We start from the raw sequence: 18999 nt of genomic DNA on the forward strand, positions 1-18999 counted from the left end.
GGTTGCTTGGAAAGTGGTTACTTTGAGCGGCGGGTATCTACTTTGCCAGTACGACCGTTCGCTCCGGGGACGAGTAAGCTATTACTGAAATTACTGACGATCCGACGCTCGCAAATCAAAATTCGCGCTTTCTTTGTCGAGATGGAGATGCGCGAGTCGAGCGGCATTGTTAGGATTTATTGCCAGCTAAATGCCGCGATTTCGCAAAAGAAACGCAACGCGGGAACAGCATATCGCCGGCTGCATCTCGTACCTGAGAGAACTGTCGGTATGCCTAAATGCCATAAACATGTACAGTGGTAATTAGAGAAAGCGACGCGATGATTATTGCGCCCGATTAAGCCGCGTTTCTTCAAAGTTCTCGGATGCGTGTTCTGAATACTTCGCGGTAATGCTAACGGAACAATTTCTTATCATACTTATCATACTTACAGTGTATTTCAACTATAACCATTGCACATTTCGAAAATTTGATGTGGTAACCACTGTATGTGTTCATTCTTTTATAAACTATCTTGGTCACTTTCCAATATAAATTTTTCAAGCGCTAAACTAGAGGTAAAAGTGAGGATATACACTTCAGATCATCGAGTTCTAAAAAAAGATCTTGCATCACTTTTGTCACTTCTTTAGCAATCTTAAATGTGTGACAAATAAAGACAAAATAAAAATACACGTTAAACCTGTTATATACAAAGGTGTTAAATTTAATTAAGCTTATTTTCTAAAGTACCTGCGTTTTTATATTTATTATTTTGCGTGTTATCTTAAACAATCTTATGCTTGTATTAATTACAACATGCGAAAAGTGCGGTGTACTCGGAGTAATGAGAACATCTACGAGGGGCGCGGTGATTTCGCGGGCCTACAGGCCGATATGCGGCGCACGTTTTGACGAAGGTCGAGCAACCCGTACTTGTCTTTATGCGTTTCGCTGCCTACGGTTGGAGCGGACCAAAATGTCGTAATTTCGCTTCGAGCTCAGTTTTACTCGGACACCCGCCGGTATCGCCGTGTAACGGAGGAGGCGAACGTCAGTTTCAGGGATTTCGTTCGGAGGCCACGAACGGAGAACGCCTGACCTAATTTACATACATATAAAGCGCATTCGATGTGTTTTAGGGGTCGTAAATCGACGCAGCTACGCGAATCGTTAAACCCTTCCTTGCCGCATCACCCCGGCGATACGTGCGGGAGAGAATCCCGTAGATACCGTATACGTTGATATAATGTTACATTGACGCGACGATTACACGGAAGCGTTCGCCGTCCTTCTCCGGCTTATCACGCGCATCGTGCGTGTTCTACATATGAACGTATATATATGTAGGTACACGTATATATGTATCCACACATTATGCGTATAGACGTGAAAAGCAAGTGAATTGATCTAATCCGGTGTAAAATGTATGGAGGATTTGGTGCGACATCGCGAAAAATGTCCATTTTTCTCAAACTTAGCCGGTACCGAGCACGCAATGTGGCGATAAGCCGAAAGATAGAAAGACCGCGGTCGCGATTGAACTCGGTGCGATTCAACGTCGTAAAATTCGCACGGAAAACCTTTGTTCCTCCGGGAACTTCGAAAACAGAGAAGCTCCCCTATCTCGCGCCGAGTTCGCCGGCGGCACAGGTACAGCGTGCCGCGCTCGCGATTTTTCTAATTATAGACGATTAATTTTTACGAGCGCACCGTAAAGCATGACAGACAGGTGTTTCTCTGAGGGAGGGAGGAGGAAGCCTAAGAAGAGAATATTCGGAGCAGCGCACGTCCGTGGTCTTACGCGCGCGGTGCGCAGTAGGGGAACGCTGTTGTTGCTGGTCGCTGTTTCTGGTAGTGGTAACGCTGGTAACGGCGATGGCATCGTCGGTGATGGGCCCCTCATTGGTGGTGGTGCCGATAAAGTTAAAGCCACTGGCGAACGATGCAGGGGCCGCGTAATGACAACGCAGCGCGTCGTAAACGCGTTTATGTCCAGAGTTGCATTATAGTAATATCTGCCAGCACCCAGCAGATATTCAGTGCCTCTTCGGCAGCGTTACCATGCTCAACCGTTTCGCGATCGTTTTTCTTTTCGTTTCTTGCTGAGCTTCGGATCAGTTTTGGTCCTCGTTTTATTATTCGCGTTAACCGATTCTACTATTTGATCAATTAAAAGTTCTCTTCTTTCATATTAAGAAAAGTTATTGGACATAACTCTCGAGTTTTTAATATTAAGATGTCGAAAAGGAGACGAGAAGAGGATATAAAGTATCATGTTTATTGGCCTACGTGCATTGTACTATAACTGCCAAATACGATCTGCCATATATAGTAATTATTATCTAAGCTCTAAGCTTCATTTTGATATACACAATCGGTTGTATGTAAATCACGCACAAAGTTCGCTAAAAGTCATAAATTTCGATGTTAATGGTTCGATTAATTTGAAGATATACCTCAGATATGCCAGAAGATAATTTGCCCTTTTTTAGAATCTTGTAATAATATCTACATACCGCTAACGCGTAGAGACATCGACGAGTGGCGACTCTTTACTGCCGCGGTTCTCACTTTTTCCGTAATCTCCGAACTAAAATTTTTCCTCAGCGAACTCCTCGTTCTCCGCCAGTATCAGGAGGTTGTTTCCACTTCGCGTCCACCCCTCCTCGATTCCTCTGATGTTCTCCTTTTCGTCTTGGAGCGGTGGACACCGTCGTCCCGCTACCTCTCGGCTGTTATAGTCTCGAGAGACTTATTTTCTCACAGCAACGCTGAGAATACTTCCGCGGAAATATCAACACGCGTAACCGATCGGTTTCCATTGCGAAACGCAAATAATCCGAGAGCACATTTTTAGAACGGCAGTGAGTACCCCGGATATTACATGAGGCGATAAAGAGATAACATCGAGAGGGAACCGCTTGGACGGTATAAAGGCGACATGGAGGGTGCTCGATGGCTGACGAGGAAGAAGGGGATAGAGGGAGGAAACGGAGGAGCCGAGCCGAGGGTGAAGGAGGAGGAGAAACGACGAGATGGCAGAGTTGTAAAGTCCTGCGCGTGACACTGGGTTATGTTATGTTCCCCGCGTTTGTGTTGGCGATCCCACGGATGGTGGCCTCGTGGACGCTAGTTTATTCGTAGGTATACATGGTTAGGTGGCACGCGGTATTGCTCATACACTGCGTTTATGGCGCATAACCGAGGTGGCCGCTCGCACAGATTATTTTGGCTTGATCAATTTGATAACTCCGTATAGTTACGCTTGCCTTACTGATTACGCACGCGCGCGCGCGCGCACCCCTCTGGAAGGGTTAATATTTATTACGGCCGATGCGTATAAAGTTTCCCGAAAGTAATACTTTGTGTTTTAATTTAAGAAGCGAAGACACTATATATATTGATACGACATTGCATCATTACTTTATTCTTGTCTATCTTTATCACGGATCGCATTTTTTGCGGCAAATACCCTCATGCAAAACAATCTATTTTGCAGAACAAGTTTTTATATAAAATGCACGTGTGAAATGCAAAAAGAGTTGTGCTTCTTTTTGACGTATCATAAAAAAAACTCGCTGCGGCAGGTGTGCCAGGCTGGTCGCAGCCCTTTCCCTTCCGCTTACTCCGAATTCTTCGCATTTCGAACGGTCCCGCTAATTGGGTCGTAATATTAGGACAAACATGTATTCGACGCCGGTCGGTCGTTGTCGATCGCTATCTACGATGTCGTTTGCACGCGCATTGATAGCGAGGTCCATTCTCGCATCGTCGCGTCGCTCGCGCGCAGTTTTTTGCGAAACCTTCGATGGGTGTATATGTCCGAAAAGACAGTAAAGTTAAAAGGGGCCAGGCCTCTCTCGAATAAGCGACGCGTCGAATAATTATGCGCCCTCCCTCGTTTCGGAAGGCCGTTCAGACTTTTTTACGAGGGATAAAGTCAGCCCTACGAGGTCATAACTTAAGCACGAATACAGACTATCTGTTACGACTTGATGGCTCTCAAGATGCAGTACCTTTAACCTTCCCGGGTGGATATTGGCATAAATTAGGTTAACCGCGTGCGGCATACTTCTTCCGGGAAGCCGCCATAAGCGTAGACGTTCACCTTGTTGCATTTTTCATGGGCCAACGACGTGATTAAGGTGTTGACTCGAGAAGGTGAGATTCTCAATTCGTCCGAACCGTTTTTTACGTTCGACGTGGCGATATTTTTTCTCTCGAAAATGAACGTTTCTATTCTGAACTAATGTTTAGACGTTCCTAGCTCAAAAACGATATCGATCGGATAGATAACGATAGTAAAAAAAAAAAAAATAAACCACGTAACTTACGCGCAAATGGATGGCAAAGAAAAATGTTCGGACCATGTTTCATCTCGCGCACACGTTTATCGTCCGCGCACTGTAAAATTTACACCGTCTCACTTCCGAAACGAGTGGCCCGACAGTCGCATAAACGCGCGCAACATTTTATTTTATAACTCGCGGTCCCTTGGCTCGGGGCCGGCAAATAGTAAAATATTAGTTATTGCTGATTTTGCGAGCGCCTAATAAAATTCTTCGTGAAATAAAATCGCGACTCGACTGGCCCGGTCGAACCCGATCCACACGGCACGGTTCACAGTTAATAAATTTTTCTTCCGCAGTTTTGGGCATTTGCACAAAATTTGTCGCGCGCGCGTTTACGATATATCGGCAATGCGACATTATTTTTCGCGTAATTTTATTAGCCCCGTAACAGATATATGAGTGATATAAAAGATTATAAGCAACTAGAGGGAGTCGGGTCTACTACGATTTTTACTGCGGTCCCATTTATTTTTCGAACTGACGTCGTTCTGATAGAGCATTCTACTCTCGCAGATCTAACCGACTCGAGAGAAGAATTAAGCACGGTAATAACATCAGCCTAAGACTCGTAATTTCGAGTGTGTTCATGCTTAAATACATTTGTTAAAATGTATCCAAGAAACCTGATTTGAAAATGGAGGCGAAAAGTTATTCGGGGACCGGGGTCATCGAGAAAATTAGACAGTTGTGGATAATAAGCCGACGATTATATCCTCGTCCAATTAAAGTCACTTAAGGAATATTCTCTTAATAACGTGCAACGATTAAATAGATGTATGTATCACAACGTGGTATTGGTAAGCACTATTAATGCTTACAACCAGATCTAATTCCATCAATTAAACGTTTCGCTGATAATCATGCCCGTTTTACGTAATAGCTTTAAGACGCGCCAATGCAACTTCGGCGTGCGTCTTCGCGTGGCATCGGCCACAGCTTCAGGCGGACGCGGGGGGGGGGGGGAAGCGAGGAGATATAACAATATATCGTATTACGTTAATAAACTATTCCTATTCCCGTAGAAAATATGTCACCGCCTAAGGGCAGGTGTTGCGAGTGCTCCGCGAAAATTTTCGAAAATACACGCATTTATATCTCGAGCCATATTTTTTTGGCGCGTTTACGCCCGCTACGGGCGGGGTGGCGCATATTTATTTTTCGAATCTATCGTTTTACCGTAGCACGAAAAAGCTCGTGGAACATTTTCGGTGCCGGCCTTTCAGTGCTCCGCCGCGACGACCTAGGGAAGCATTTCATTGCGTTCGATACGATGGTAAAAAACGCCCAGGGATCGGACAGTAAAAAATGTAACTGGTAATTTAGTTAGCCGTTGCGAACTGGACGGCGCTGGGGCGCCCGGGTGTTGGTGGACAGTAATAGGGCGTATCTCGTATCTGTCCGGAGCTGACGGGTTTTTATGGGTTTGCGATGCGCGGATTCATCATTCGATATATTACAGCGAGAGCAGCCCACCACCTCCGATGTCACCGCGTTAACCTAACGACCCTTCAAGGCAGAATTTTAGGATTCGCCCGGCCGCGCGAGCGTCGAGTCGTTTTGTCGGCAACGGGGAATTTTTTTTCGAAAATGGCGTGCGCCGTTAACGGCGCGCGAGTATCGCGTGCATCGCCCTCGGTTCCCTTCGTTACAATCATCCGCGTTTTGCGAGCGACGATTAATCCGCGACACGTACGTCTTTTCTTAACAAAACAAAAAAATAATAATTCGCCTAATTTTAACAGCTCCGAATTCTGTTGTCCGCCGCGTGCAACGATTACGCTCGAGAAATTACGGCGTTTAAGGAATTATACCGCTTTTTGAAATAAAACTGAAAACACGTTTGATACATAGCCCTTGATGTTTCTTGAATATCAGTGTGCAGCAATGACGCCCGTTGAAATTCGAGGCGTCAAAGTAGTCACGCGTGACGCGCCAAAAATTTACAAAAATTGTCAGCGTCGTTCGGCTGTGCGCACGAAAAAATTTCAAGACAAATTTCCACTAAATACTCGTCGCTACTATAGCTTCCAGTTTCCGATGGAACAATTTTTACGCGTATATATCGTGAAACGGGAATAACGGAGTGAGAAACGTCCTCCGCCGTTTCTTGCGCTATGCTACGTTTTAGAATTCGCGACTAATGATCACTCCGACGTGGATACATTTTTTTCCCCAACAAGTACGGTGCAACAGAAAAAAATATTTGATCATCCCCGAGCACCGGGAGTGCACTCGATATCCAATTCAGTTGATATTCAAGTGCTGCGCGTGTTTCCACATTTTGATTTCTGTGTAACAGAGTACCTACGTACGCCTATATTTATTGTCTGCAAAGACAACAAATATTTTTTTCGAAATCGCCCCGTTCGTATCCAGAAAAAATCTATCAACGGCCATCACTTCTGCCGCCCACTCCTCCCCGCTCTTCTATCTCGCGCATCGCCTCTTCCGTCAAACGCCGTCGACATAATCGACGTGAATCGCAATGAAAAATTTTTTTTCCCTGCGGATGGTCTCGATCGCGTCCCCGATCGTCCGATCTTCGGCTGGATAATTGTCGCTCTCTACCGACGACGCAAGACACGCGACGACACACCGTGCCAAAGTTTCCTCGTAACGGTCTATAGGGGTGAAAAAGGGCCGCGAAGGGCCACATGGAAATCCGATGCGCCGGAGCATCGACGATGCGATTCAGATGCAGGCGGGCGGGCAGGCAGGCAGGCAGGCAACCGAGTAGGTAGGAGAGATCTACTCTCCTGCTCCGTTTCTCCCCATCTTTCTCTCTCTTTTCCGTTCTACCTCTCTCCCTCGTCCCCTGCCGTCGCTCGCCGTCTCGCTCTTCCCGTCTCGTCACCCTCATCCCCCGCTTGTACCGCTCTTACACGCGCGTGTGCTCGGACGGACGCGAAAGTGTGCCAAAAACTCTTTTGTAGCGATCGGAAAGAATGGAGGCATTGTTTGCTCACTTGTGAATCGGCTCTAATGGCAAAAGTATGTGAAATGATTGTGAATCGAGATTACATACGCGAAAACAACGCCGGCCATCCTCCGCGCGCCTCACACCGCGCGCGCACGTCTCCTCCGCGCGCGCGGCGGAGGTATATGCGCGCCACGCGCGCGTACTTGGGTATACGTGTGTATGCGTGTGTATACGCCGTACGTGTGTGTATGCGGGCGCGATGCTTTCACGCACGTGTGTGGAAAAAAAAGCGGCCTGGCGCGCGGGCTGGTGGGCGCGGGCGGGAGGACGTAGATATTTTTTTACGCGCAACGAGAGAGTGCAGGGAGAGACATGCATTCGACTGGCCGGGGGTAGGTAGGGGGCGACGGCGGGAGACCGTGGGACGAGAGGATGAGAGGTGAGGGCGACGTTCGGGGGCGTGGAGGAGGTGGCAGAGGGTGGCGCGGGTGGTCCACCCTTTGCCGTCGATTTTTCGGGGCTTTTTTTTACGGGCGACGGCCCTCGCTTGCCTGGATGAACGAACACGGGGAGGAACATCAATAATCTACAATCAAACTGCAGATAAAGCTACGATCGCCCTTTTGTGAATGTTTCAATAAGAATCGACGTGACGGACAACTTCCTGCCGATGGACGCGCTCTTATGCGCTACGCGTCACCTTACACAGAACGGTCCTGTCAACCCTTGCGGTATAAGCGGCCCTCCACAAAATTAAATATATATAGAAACAAATCGCGAAAAGTAGCGCGCGCGGTGCGTAGACGCGCGCGCAACGTCAACGATATTTATTACGGCGCGTTACGTAATTACGCCATAAATACGGGTTCATTTGAAAGCGCGAAAAATTGTTCATTACGCGATGCGCGTTACTGTTGACGCAATAAAAATTACATTACTTGTGTATCTCGTACATTTGTCCGGGCGCGCACTTTTTCGCGACCCCCTCTCGTTTTTGCGAGAGGCACCGACTTTTTTTTGTACATCGCCCCTCACGTTACACCGGTTCCATTCGTTCGCACGGAAGTCGGCCGTCTAAATTGCGAGTTTCGTGATAATTATGCGCCACGCGGCAATCCCGGCGCGACGCGCGCGAATATATTCCCGGAGCTGAGGAGCAGGTGAGCGCGCGATCGCCGTTGCCGCTGCCGGTTCGTTTGCCGTACGAGCTCGATCGAAAATAATGCGACCCGATAATTGGCAGCGAGCAATCGATATCCGATTCGTAAGCACGGTCAATAAGATTCCCGGTGTTCTTCTCATTACACGCCAGCGTTCGCCGCGCGGCCGGCGCGGCTGCCTCTTCACGGCGTGCATGGCGTGGCGAATCCGTTCGGCGGCGTATTGGCACGTTAATGTTAAACCTTCTTATTGTAAATACGCGTTGCTTATTCAGGGGCGACCGTATTTACGAGGAAGAAATTAATAGAAATAAGAGCCACACGTGTTTCATGGGTCAGTGCTTTTCCTTTGCAAAGGGAGCAAAAAAAGATTGCCGCGGAAGTCGTATAATATTTCTTTATTTAAATCAAACCCGGTATTAATATTGAACCGTCTCCGTTGAGATTCTACTGTTCTCCGAATAATAAAACGTCATTGACGAATAAAATGTCTCAATTACATGCTCATTAAAAATCTGTGTACACAATTATAGTATATATCTATATATATATAATATATAAATATAATTATAAATTCCATCGGGATTACATGAGCCGCTCTCTTTTTTCTTTTCGCGAATCTTGTTTAGCAAACGCTATCCGCGAAATCGCTGATCGATTCATTTACGCGCGTAAATGAATGATAGATATACAAAGATAAATCCGGCAATGCATAATCAATTCGACACGGCGGAGACGATGAACACGTGAGCTTGACTGACGCGAAGAAACATAACAAGTCGCCTTACGAGTCATCACTGTCCCCTTAGTTATACGACTGTGTGACTATAAAGTCGTGCAACAAAGTACCAGGAGTCCCGTCGCTTTCGCGCTCACGAGGAGCTCGCGAAACACGCGAGAAACCGACGAATAGGCGGGACCCGACTGCACGCTGCGACGTTAAGTACAAGGATATCACTACTAAAATCGGCCGTAAAACAGATATACCCTGGCCTGGTGGTGCTACAAACTAAATTTACATTTCGATATACGGCTCGATAAAAATGTCACATCTCCTACTGTGGTTCGTAACCGAACTGTCGCGGAGGTTGCATAGGGGCACGAACGAGCTCGGAATTTCCTCTCTATGTAACATGAATCTTGAAGATATTTTACGGCGCGCTCTTCAGCTATGATTCTCATGATAAATCTACATTAGGTTTATGCCGAGAACATTGCAGAGACTTTGCTCCCCTCAAATTGTAGTTAAAGTCGAGTAATATACGCTGGGCATATTATACGCGCTGTAACATATATATCTATTTTTAACAACTTTTATGCCGTTAAAAAGCAACACGGGTGTGCTAATAAATTATATCACGTCATTCCATTATTAGTGGATAATGCTGCTTAATGACACGCATCTAGATTCAAAAAGGGTCCGATTATAAGGACGATAGCCTCCCGTTTTCTCTGTATTCTCCACGCGAATCGGAATTTGCAAAGCGTCGACTCCGCAATCTTGAAAGTTTCAGATCCTTTTACTCCCCCCCTCCCTCCCTCCCTCTCTCCCACCCTCCTCCCTCATCTCATCCCCGTCTTCGGTTCATTCGAGTCCGTTTTGCCGCCCTTCGAGGCCGGGCTCTTCGCAAATAATGTATAGGAATTGCGAGGCTCATCTACATAAGTAATACCGCGTTAAGGAAAGCACCAAAGGCGCCGGGGGTAAAAGGTGGAAGAGGTTCGAGGGAAGCAATGCCCGGGGGGGGGGGGAGCAAGGGGGCGACGGTGAGAACGGTACGTACGGCTTGAAACGAAGAAGAAGAGGAGGAAGAAAGAGGAGGACGGGCACCGAGAGAGCGGGCAAAGGGTTCCTCGCATTAATTGTGCCGAGAAGAGATAAGGAACACAATGTTTGTTAACTTCCACGAGATGTATAAGACGACTAAAGCGATCCGCTTTGTGGCGGCTCGTTTTCCCTCGGCGGGGAGAAACAAAGGATGGATTAACGGTCGATCGATAATTACACAGGCCCACATTATGCGAATTTGTTGCACGCGTCTCATTGAACAGGCTTGGGCAGGCATTAACCATTTTACGAGCTTCATACGAGAAGGGTGGTATTAGAATTAAGAAAAAGACAGCGAAAATATGTTGTAGCTAATTTTTCAAAAGTTATTTCCTGTTGCGAAAATGAGAAAAGAGTTATCTTTGGTCTTTTTTAGTACACACGCCATACGGTACACGATTAATAATAAAGTAATAATATATTCATTTAAAATTTAATAGAAAATTATTTCAACATTATGGTAATCATTCTCTGCGTAACTAGACCTTTTTGCAATAATTGCAAAAAAGGAATAATTGCATTAATGATCCGTCCAGCTACGGTTTCGCCGTAAAATCGCGTGAAATTGGCCAGGCCGCGACAAAGGAACTCATTGTAAAATCGTCAATCATCCAGTGAATCATCGCTCTCCTTCTGCTGTCACGCCGTTAACCGGGCGCGATGACGATGCCGCGAGTTAAGGGGTTGGGATAGAAGGTGGTCCAACGTGAAGCCGCGGGGGTTATGGGGGTTACGAGAGACGGCAACCCAAGAGCCGAGCGGAATGGAGAAAAGATAGAGAAGGAGAGTCGGTACCCCCTATTTATATTCCGGCTAACCCTCCTCATCAACGGCGTTCATCTTTCCTATTAAAGTAGTAATTTAGCAGGAAATTAAGCCACGCACTCGCTTCTCGCGGCATGGCACTTGCTCCACTCTCTGTGGCATCCGTCTCTCCCTTTCCCCATCTTCTGTCTTTGTTCGTTCTATCATCGATTCTCTCCGTCTGCCCTCTCCGTCTTGCCTGTATGACGCTTGCTCCGTTTTGCTTGATCGAGGCCTCTTCTCGTCTATCTTCTCTTTTCATCGCAGCCTCTTAGTCGCATTTTCTCTCCTCTTTTCTTATTCGCTTCTCTTTATCTGTCCCTCCTTCCCTCGCTCCTTCATACGCTTTTCTTTGTCTCGCATTCTATTTCAACTCGTTCCGAGCGCGGAAGGAGGAAGGAGTATCTCATTGTCCCGTGCTTTTTGTCTCATAAATTAACACTTTTCTCATTAGTCGTTAATATTTGACAACCGAGGAATTATGGTCTCGGCGTAAATGGTAAAATGCGAGTAGTAAGTATGCGAACTTGCGAAAGGGTTCGTATTATGATTAGATGCACGCTATAGTTGCACATTATAGTTCTGGTAGATAATTATGGGTTGTTGGATTGCGAGGCCCGTGATGAGAACATTTCATTGTCGATCTTACTCTTCGGCGACTGATTGACGGCTGTTTCTTAGAGCAAACTTAGTTGATGGAAGCGAAGAGATTGACAGCAACGAAGTTGAGAGAATATTACAAAAACTGTAATAAAATTTGAAAAAACGACAAACATGTATGAGAAAAATTGTTTTAACATATATTATATTCTCCGCTAGGCCTAAATATAAAATGTCTAAGTTTACTCTAGTATCATTTACAAACATACACACAAAAGATTATTATTATCTTACGTCAAGAGAGAGAAGTTCTTTATAAATCTTGTCGATCTAACGCACGTAAAAAAAAATCAGAGCTATTCGTAGAGGTGCTTAATCGCGAACTAAAAGTATCGCAGTGTGCGATTGTTTGTGATGGTCGAGAGAGAATAAACGGCGGACGGCTCGCGACCGTCGGCAAAGAATATTTTAATTGCCGCTCGACTCGTGAATTTCGTGCTCATATTCGGCGTTCGACTGATTTAAGCCGTACAGCCGAGGGGTTGCTAGCATTCAGTGAGACAAAGAACAAAAGCGCGAATAGGGGTAGCCGATGGTTTGGGAACTCGGGTGGATGCACAGGGTGGGTTGATCCTCGTATGAAGGGCTGTCAAAAACCTAATGAGAGGTGTGACTGCACATGTTCGCAAGTCTCTCTCGCGATTACTCAGATTTTTGAACGAAATTAAAATTCAAAGATGTGATTCACTGTACGCGCAAATGGAAAAAGAGAGCCCGGCGGATGGCAAAGTGCTTTCTCAAGCGTGAAGTTTATATAGAAAAAAGATATCATTTCTTGGGTGAAAAAAAGAGCAAATTCAATATAATACAAAAAGAAAATAAAAAGTTAAACGTATTTAAATCTCTAAACACAATTTGCTGTAAAAAATTACCTAATTGTACGTTATATAAATCGTCTTTTAAAGAAACGTCTCGTTGGATCGAAACATTACTGATATAAATAAATTGGCAATTTACTGACCAATATGCGACATTCTTCCCACGACTCTCTCTTCTGAACGATTAGACGGTCAATATATATTAAAAGAATTAAATAAAGCAAACATATGGAATACACTTTTTTTTCGTATACAAGCCATTTTTATTGAAAGTCTGCGTCCACTTGAATAAGATTCGGTTCAGTGGAGTTCTGCATGTACCACGGATTTGTTTTATATTAACACACAATATCAGGATTTGGTGTGCTGAACATTCATTCTTAGCTATCAGTCGGTAAAATAAATTGTCATGGACTATACGTATTTTGAATTATATTCTACCAGAATAGGTAACACACATAACAGACAATATATATATATCTATTCTTGACATTTTTATATGTAAAGAGGAAACGAAGCTCTGTGAGCTATTGGCAAGCTCTTCAAACGTGTCGTGTGTCATTGTACTCATAGTTATTACGAATGCTAAATACAAATACCGTAAATTCTCGATACATTTCATCTTTTCATTTTTTAATATTATATTTATCCTTTTTTTTTTAATGATACTCATTAAGAAATAAGTAAATAAATAATTTTCATATTTGTATGTATTATTATCCTCTTACGCTCATCATTCCTATATAACGCAAAGAAAATAGCATGTTCCTTCCAAGTTAAACTATGTTACGTACGCACCTGTCCGATCTTTCTCTGTCAAGTACAGAAAGCATATTGCGAAAGGTATCATGAACGCGTTGTCGCGCTGCTCGACTCGTTCGGCGAAGCCACGAAAAAGTTTCACACGGCAGTCAGTCATAGTCGAGCGAGCATGCTCTGCGAATCGCCAGTCTCTCTCGCTGTCGGATTCACGAATTCGCGGCACCCATTTTAAATCACAGCACGCCACGCGCGCTATGGGGTGTAGACAGAGCGGAGAGACAGAGAGGGAAGCGAAGGAAGGCGAGGCGAAGGGGTCTCCCCATAAAACAATGCTCCCACATCTGTCAGCCTCTTCTACTTCCTCTCCCCTGGTAGGCCGCCCCTTCAAGCCCCTAATTATACCACCCCCTTACTCCCGAACCGCCATCGCGTATACGGCTGTATTATGCGTCCGTACCACTTGGGCACGCACGGGGCGAAGGGGAGATGCCCTTGTAAAACGACAGTGAACAACGGTCAAGACGCGAGCGTAAACTTTTTTCCGTGACATCTGCAACCCCCGGTTGAAGGGGCAGGAAAAGGAGAAAGGGTCGGCAAGTAAAGTCGAGACGCTCTCGAGACACCGCCGACGCTCGTGACGGTCTACCGAAAATTGGAGAAATGCCGACTAATATGGAGGCGTATATATATATATTTTTTTTTTTTTTCAAAGCACTAATATGGAGGCGTATATATATTTTTTTTTTCAAAGCACGGCAATGCAATCTGATATTGATTTCGTATTTTTATATTTTTTAATGCGGCGCTGTTGCCGACAATTTCTGCCATCGCCGTTGGTTAAAGAGGCATCCATGCGAAAAATGAATTTTACTAAATAATTTGTCGAACCTATGTTTAATTAATTCACTATTTACGACTGGGCACTAAAAGATACAAAATAATAGAATAATTTTTTTTTATTTTTTATTATATCATGTCATATCTCGGATATGTATCGACGCGTGAGAATGTTTCGAATGAGCGCGCAGAAACCTTGATAAAATAAGTATAATGATTCCGGCGGCAGAAATATTGCGAATTCATCGTTTATAGTAGACGCCTCTCGAACAAGACGGCGAGGCTTAGACGCGGAATTACAAATCGATCGAATCGAAGGGGTTCCCTGAGCGCTGCGCACAGAAATTAACATCGTGTTTTTAATGCTGGGGATAATTGTAAGGGTGGAATTATACGAGGGCTGCGCCGGCGGCGGGGCTCCCTACGTTGTCACAGCGGCTCTCACCCTAATTTCGGAACGATGACGAATAAGACTTTGTCTCATAAACGAAACGAATGCTAATGTTAAAGAGAATTATAATTTGCATTTAAAACATACTCAGCCACTCGCTCGAGACCTTCAATTCGTATTCACGAAACTAGAAAAAATTGTCTTTAAATTAAAACCTTGGATCACAAAATACTAGAGAAATATTTAATCGTTTTGAGATATACAAGATTTTGAGATATGTATATGATTGCTAATATTCGATATAATGACACGTATAATTTCCTTTGCAGACTCTAGTCGAAAAACAGTGTCTTCGTTAGCACGAAGCACCACTGGTGCGTTCTAAGGTGACTCACGACCACTCAGCGGTTCAACTGCGCGTGAACCCTCGATTCGACAACTCAGCCGTGCTCGTTACGTGTACCGCGAAAATCAGTTCCAGTATCCTAAACTGGGTCTATGAATAAATCGATGCTCGATATGATTAATTTGGTAACGTTCTCAAACTCGTAATACTCAAGAGAGAAGGTAATGAGCGCATAATATATCTCCTATGTACAACAACATTAGTAATTGACATATTTCATTATAAGATAATTAAGTAAAAGCAATTCAATGAAGAAGCATGCAGTTACACAAAGTTCGCGGCAAAATTTATTTCTCATTAGCAATTATGCGCTTGTTCTCCTGTCAAATTACTTATTAGTGAGAATAATAACCTTAATTTTTACACGAAGTATTGGAATATAAAATTAATGCTCTACTCCCGAGATATAAACGACTGTAGACTCATCTGTGCGCGTCAATTCGTTTATGTGTTCGTTAAATTTCGCTCGCAAACTCCGCAGTTGATCCGCGAGCTTGGATACCATTTTAAACCAGCCCGAAATCAAACAAGCGAAAAACACCCCGTGCTATATGTGACTAAATTCGTAATAATGACAAACGGTGTCTAAAATGTATCCGAGTATGTTTGCATGTAGCGGGAAGCGCCGCTGCAGTCGATGTAAGCCGCACCGCACTCGTACATTCGTTAGGTTGCGGGTTTCAGATTAAGGGGTATGGCCGTAGAGAGAGAAAGAGAGAGAGAGGGGTAACGGACAGGAGGGAGAGGAAGGGGCTAGTAAATGTAAAAATATTGCTGAATCGGTGCAGATAACGGTTTCATATGTGGGCTCTCCCTTTCTCTCTCCTTCTCTCACTTCCTCTCGCCGTTTTTCCCCTCCCGGTCCCTCCCCCCGCGAGCGGCCCTCACTGATACGGTGCGGGACTTGCTTTGAAAAAAATGTATCTCGACTCCGGGCGTAGTGATACGAAAACGTTTTGCATTTCAGCGAGCACGATGGCGAGCGCTGCTCGTTTCGCCGGTAACGAATCAAACGAATAACTTTCGACGCGCGAATCGTCCCGCGAAATTACCGCGACTTTCGTGGAAAACATCCGTATACGATACTGTACGCCGAACGAGCTTCCTTCGCGGAAAATCACGCGGCATTTGCGAGAGGCGTTGTTCATTATTTAAAGTGTGTTCGATATTTTTAACGCGCGTTGTCAGTGAGCAGACGTGAGCCCGTTTTTATTCCTTTCTTCCCCCACGGCAAAATTTATTTACGCTCCCCGTACGCCAGTTTCAATTCCTAATAACGAAATCGCATAATGGCCGGAAAATTCCAACAGTTTATGTACCGCGAAATAAAATTTAGAAATTCGATTAGCTGTTACGTTTCGGAATGAAATTCTATTTAATTAACAGGAAATGTAAAATAAATATTATATGTATTGGGATAATGTTATTGATGATAGACAAAAAATAGACAATAAACATAACAATCTATACATATTCATATCAATACGAAGTGCTGGATATTTAATTAACTTAAAGATTTCTTTTTTAATAGTTCGAAATAGTTCGAAAAGCGCCAGCGCATTCTTGTACGCGAAGAAACACTATATCCATCAAATATAGCGCGGCATCAAAGAGGGTAGTTTAATATTCATTTTTCTCAAGCGTCGGCGATAACGCCCGATACCGGGAGGAATCGGTCCAATAATAAGACCTTATGAATAATAAACTTCTCGACGGGTCACGCTTCCACGCCGCGCTCGCCGGCGCAATTCGCGATTATTTTGTAGCGGCGCACAAATTAAACTTCCGGCCATTAAAGGATTGATCCAGCTCGGAATGGAATGTAATATCACGGAAGGTGAGCGCCGCGCCGCCGAGCAGCGGTGAGCGAGAAGGAGGGAGCCCGGGACGGGGGGAGGAAGAGGAGGTGGTGGAGGAGAGGGGGGGGAGGGCGTCGGTGCCGGGATCTTAATTATAATTCTTGGCCGCGAAGTTCCGGCGAAAGCCTCGCAAATGAGGCCGGCGCCCGTCTGACACAACGATATCGTGCCCACCGCGAAAAACCTGCCGGCTGACACTGAGCGCGGGTGTCGGAGGCGTCGTGGAGGAGGGCGAAGAAGGGCATCGAGGGGGGCGGCGAGGGTGGCCGAGGGCGCCGAGGGGGGACGAGAGGATGCGAGACAGAGATAGTACGTAACGTGCCGGCCGGAGGGGTGGCACGGGGCGCGTGGGTACGTAAAGGCATGCGAGCAAAGCGCGCCCCATTGCTATTCAAAACGTAAAAACCATTTAAAAATGTAATACCCGGCAGCCGAGCAAAAAAAAGTGCGCGCGTGATCCAACGTGTGACTTTGTAAGTAAAATATACTGCCCGCCCGGGGAAGCTTCGGTCAAATAATCGTGATTTATCGGGGCGTAAGGAATTTTCGTCTGGCGAAAAAAATGCTTTTTCGAAGCGTTCGCGCCCCTTCCCCCCCCCCCCCACGAGTTGTTGAAGAATCCGTTTCTAGGCTGTCGCTCGTTCTACGGGCCTGTGTGTAAATATTAGGGCACTACCAGGAAGCGCCGCGTGAATTCGCTCATCACCGAGACGCATTAATTGCTTTCTTTGTAAAGTTTAGAAATAAGCATCGTTATCTCGCGGAGGAAACCATCATATTCGCGTATTACGAATATCAACGGAGCTAATTCTTTTTGCGCTCTATCGATTAGGCTGTGTGGAATAACTTGAAATACCGAAACGAATAATTTGATCGTCGTGCACAGTGCGAACAACAGCAATTCGATGTTGACGGCATTGCAACCTTTGGGTTTGCAGTATGGAAAACATGGGAGCCTGGGAAAGAATTACCGATTCGCCACGTAGAACGCGGTAGATTTGCAAGTGGAAGTGCGGCGCAGTGTTAATTGAATATATCGGATTCCTCGAGAATATCGTGGTTTTGGCGATAGGAAATGGATAGAGAAATAATTGTCGGAAACGCGGCCAGCGTGTTATATCAGTGCAGCTTCGTTTTGATTGCAATTATACTTGTAGAATTTGATACCGGATCGATCGAACGCGATAATCAATTTTCAGGCGCGTCTCTTTAAAAAAACACCCACGTTCGCGAGGCTTCCGATACTCTCGAAAAATGTTTTCTCCATCCCTTACTGCGTTAAGCCTTTTTGCAATAACGTTTCGTGTTATACATGTCTCATGCGCAAATAATTGAATGATGATCATGCACGTATAATCCGATAGGAGATAATTTATCAAATTAATTATAAAAATTTGTAAAGTATAAATTTTCTTAACGCGAAAATAATTTATCGATACGCGATATTCTCCGATCTATACGTAAAAAATAGAATCGGTCGCGGTGTGTTTTTTGAATATACACATATATATTTTTAGAATTTATCGCGTTAATGTCAATCGGTTTTCGTTATGTATGGATGGCCTAGTGACGTGTGATCGACCGATTCGTTCGTATATAACGTGATTAATGACTTCTGTAAGAATTATTGGCTGCGGCAACGCCATTTGAAAATGAGGAAAAAATTCGTGGTCAAAAATTACTGTCATCATAGATTCTTCGCGATTTTTTGACAAACGGTGACTTTCGCCAATGAGAATGAACGGTGCAGTTTCAAAAAATTAAAAATTAAAAAGTAATCACATTATTCTCGCGCTTCCACTGCATACATTTCAGCATACTAATTTGTTGTATTGAAACGTGCGTGTAGAAAATTTTTTTTCACGTCGACAGAGCGCCGTAAACTTGTTTCGGTATATGCGCTTAAAGACGTTTTAATCGCTGTGATTACCGGCAGCTGCTTTAAATGCGTCTCATTATGAATTTAAGTAAGGCCGAGGTAAATTACGAGGTTCATAACTTTCCAGATTATTCGCCGGTGCGATGCGCTAGTCTATCAATTTACGTTTTAATGCTTTTCGTGCATAAGCACCGCGCGGCAGCATATCCTACGTAAGAATATCTATGTATAACTGTGCAATTTAGGTCGGAAATCTTTTTCATTCGCGGCGCGGCGGGCTATCGGTAACCGGGGAATAAATCGTTGGTCTCCGCTTTTTATATCTGCGTAATAAAATTTG

General features: G+C 44.8%; 1 long non-coding RNA gene across 1 annotated transcript in view; it reads left to right on the top strand.

Annotated features, from left to right (window-relative positions):
• LOC139768963 (uncharacterized) overlaps positions 1 to 18999 on the top strand; it is a 510605-nt gene that overhangs the window by 258296 nt on the left and 233310 nt on the right. The gene's annotated exons all lie outside the window — the stretch shown is intronic.

Source organism: Temnothorax nylanderi, unplaced genomic scaffold (genome assembly GCF_030848795.1).
Source record: "Temnothorax nylanderi isolate EJ_2023f unplaced genomic scaffold, tnyl_v1.0 TNYL_tig0002_pilon, whole genome shotgun sequence".
Taxonomy (NCBI): Eukaryota; Metazoa; Arthropoda; class Insecta; order Hymenoptera; family Formicidae; genus Temnothorax; species Temnothorax nylanderi.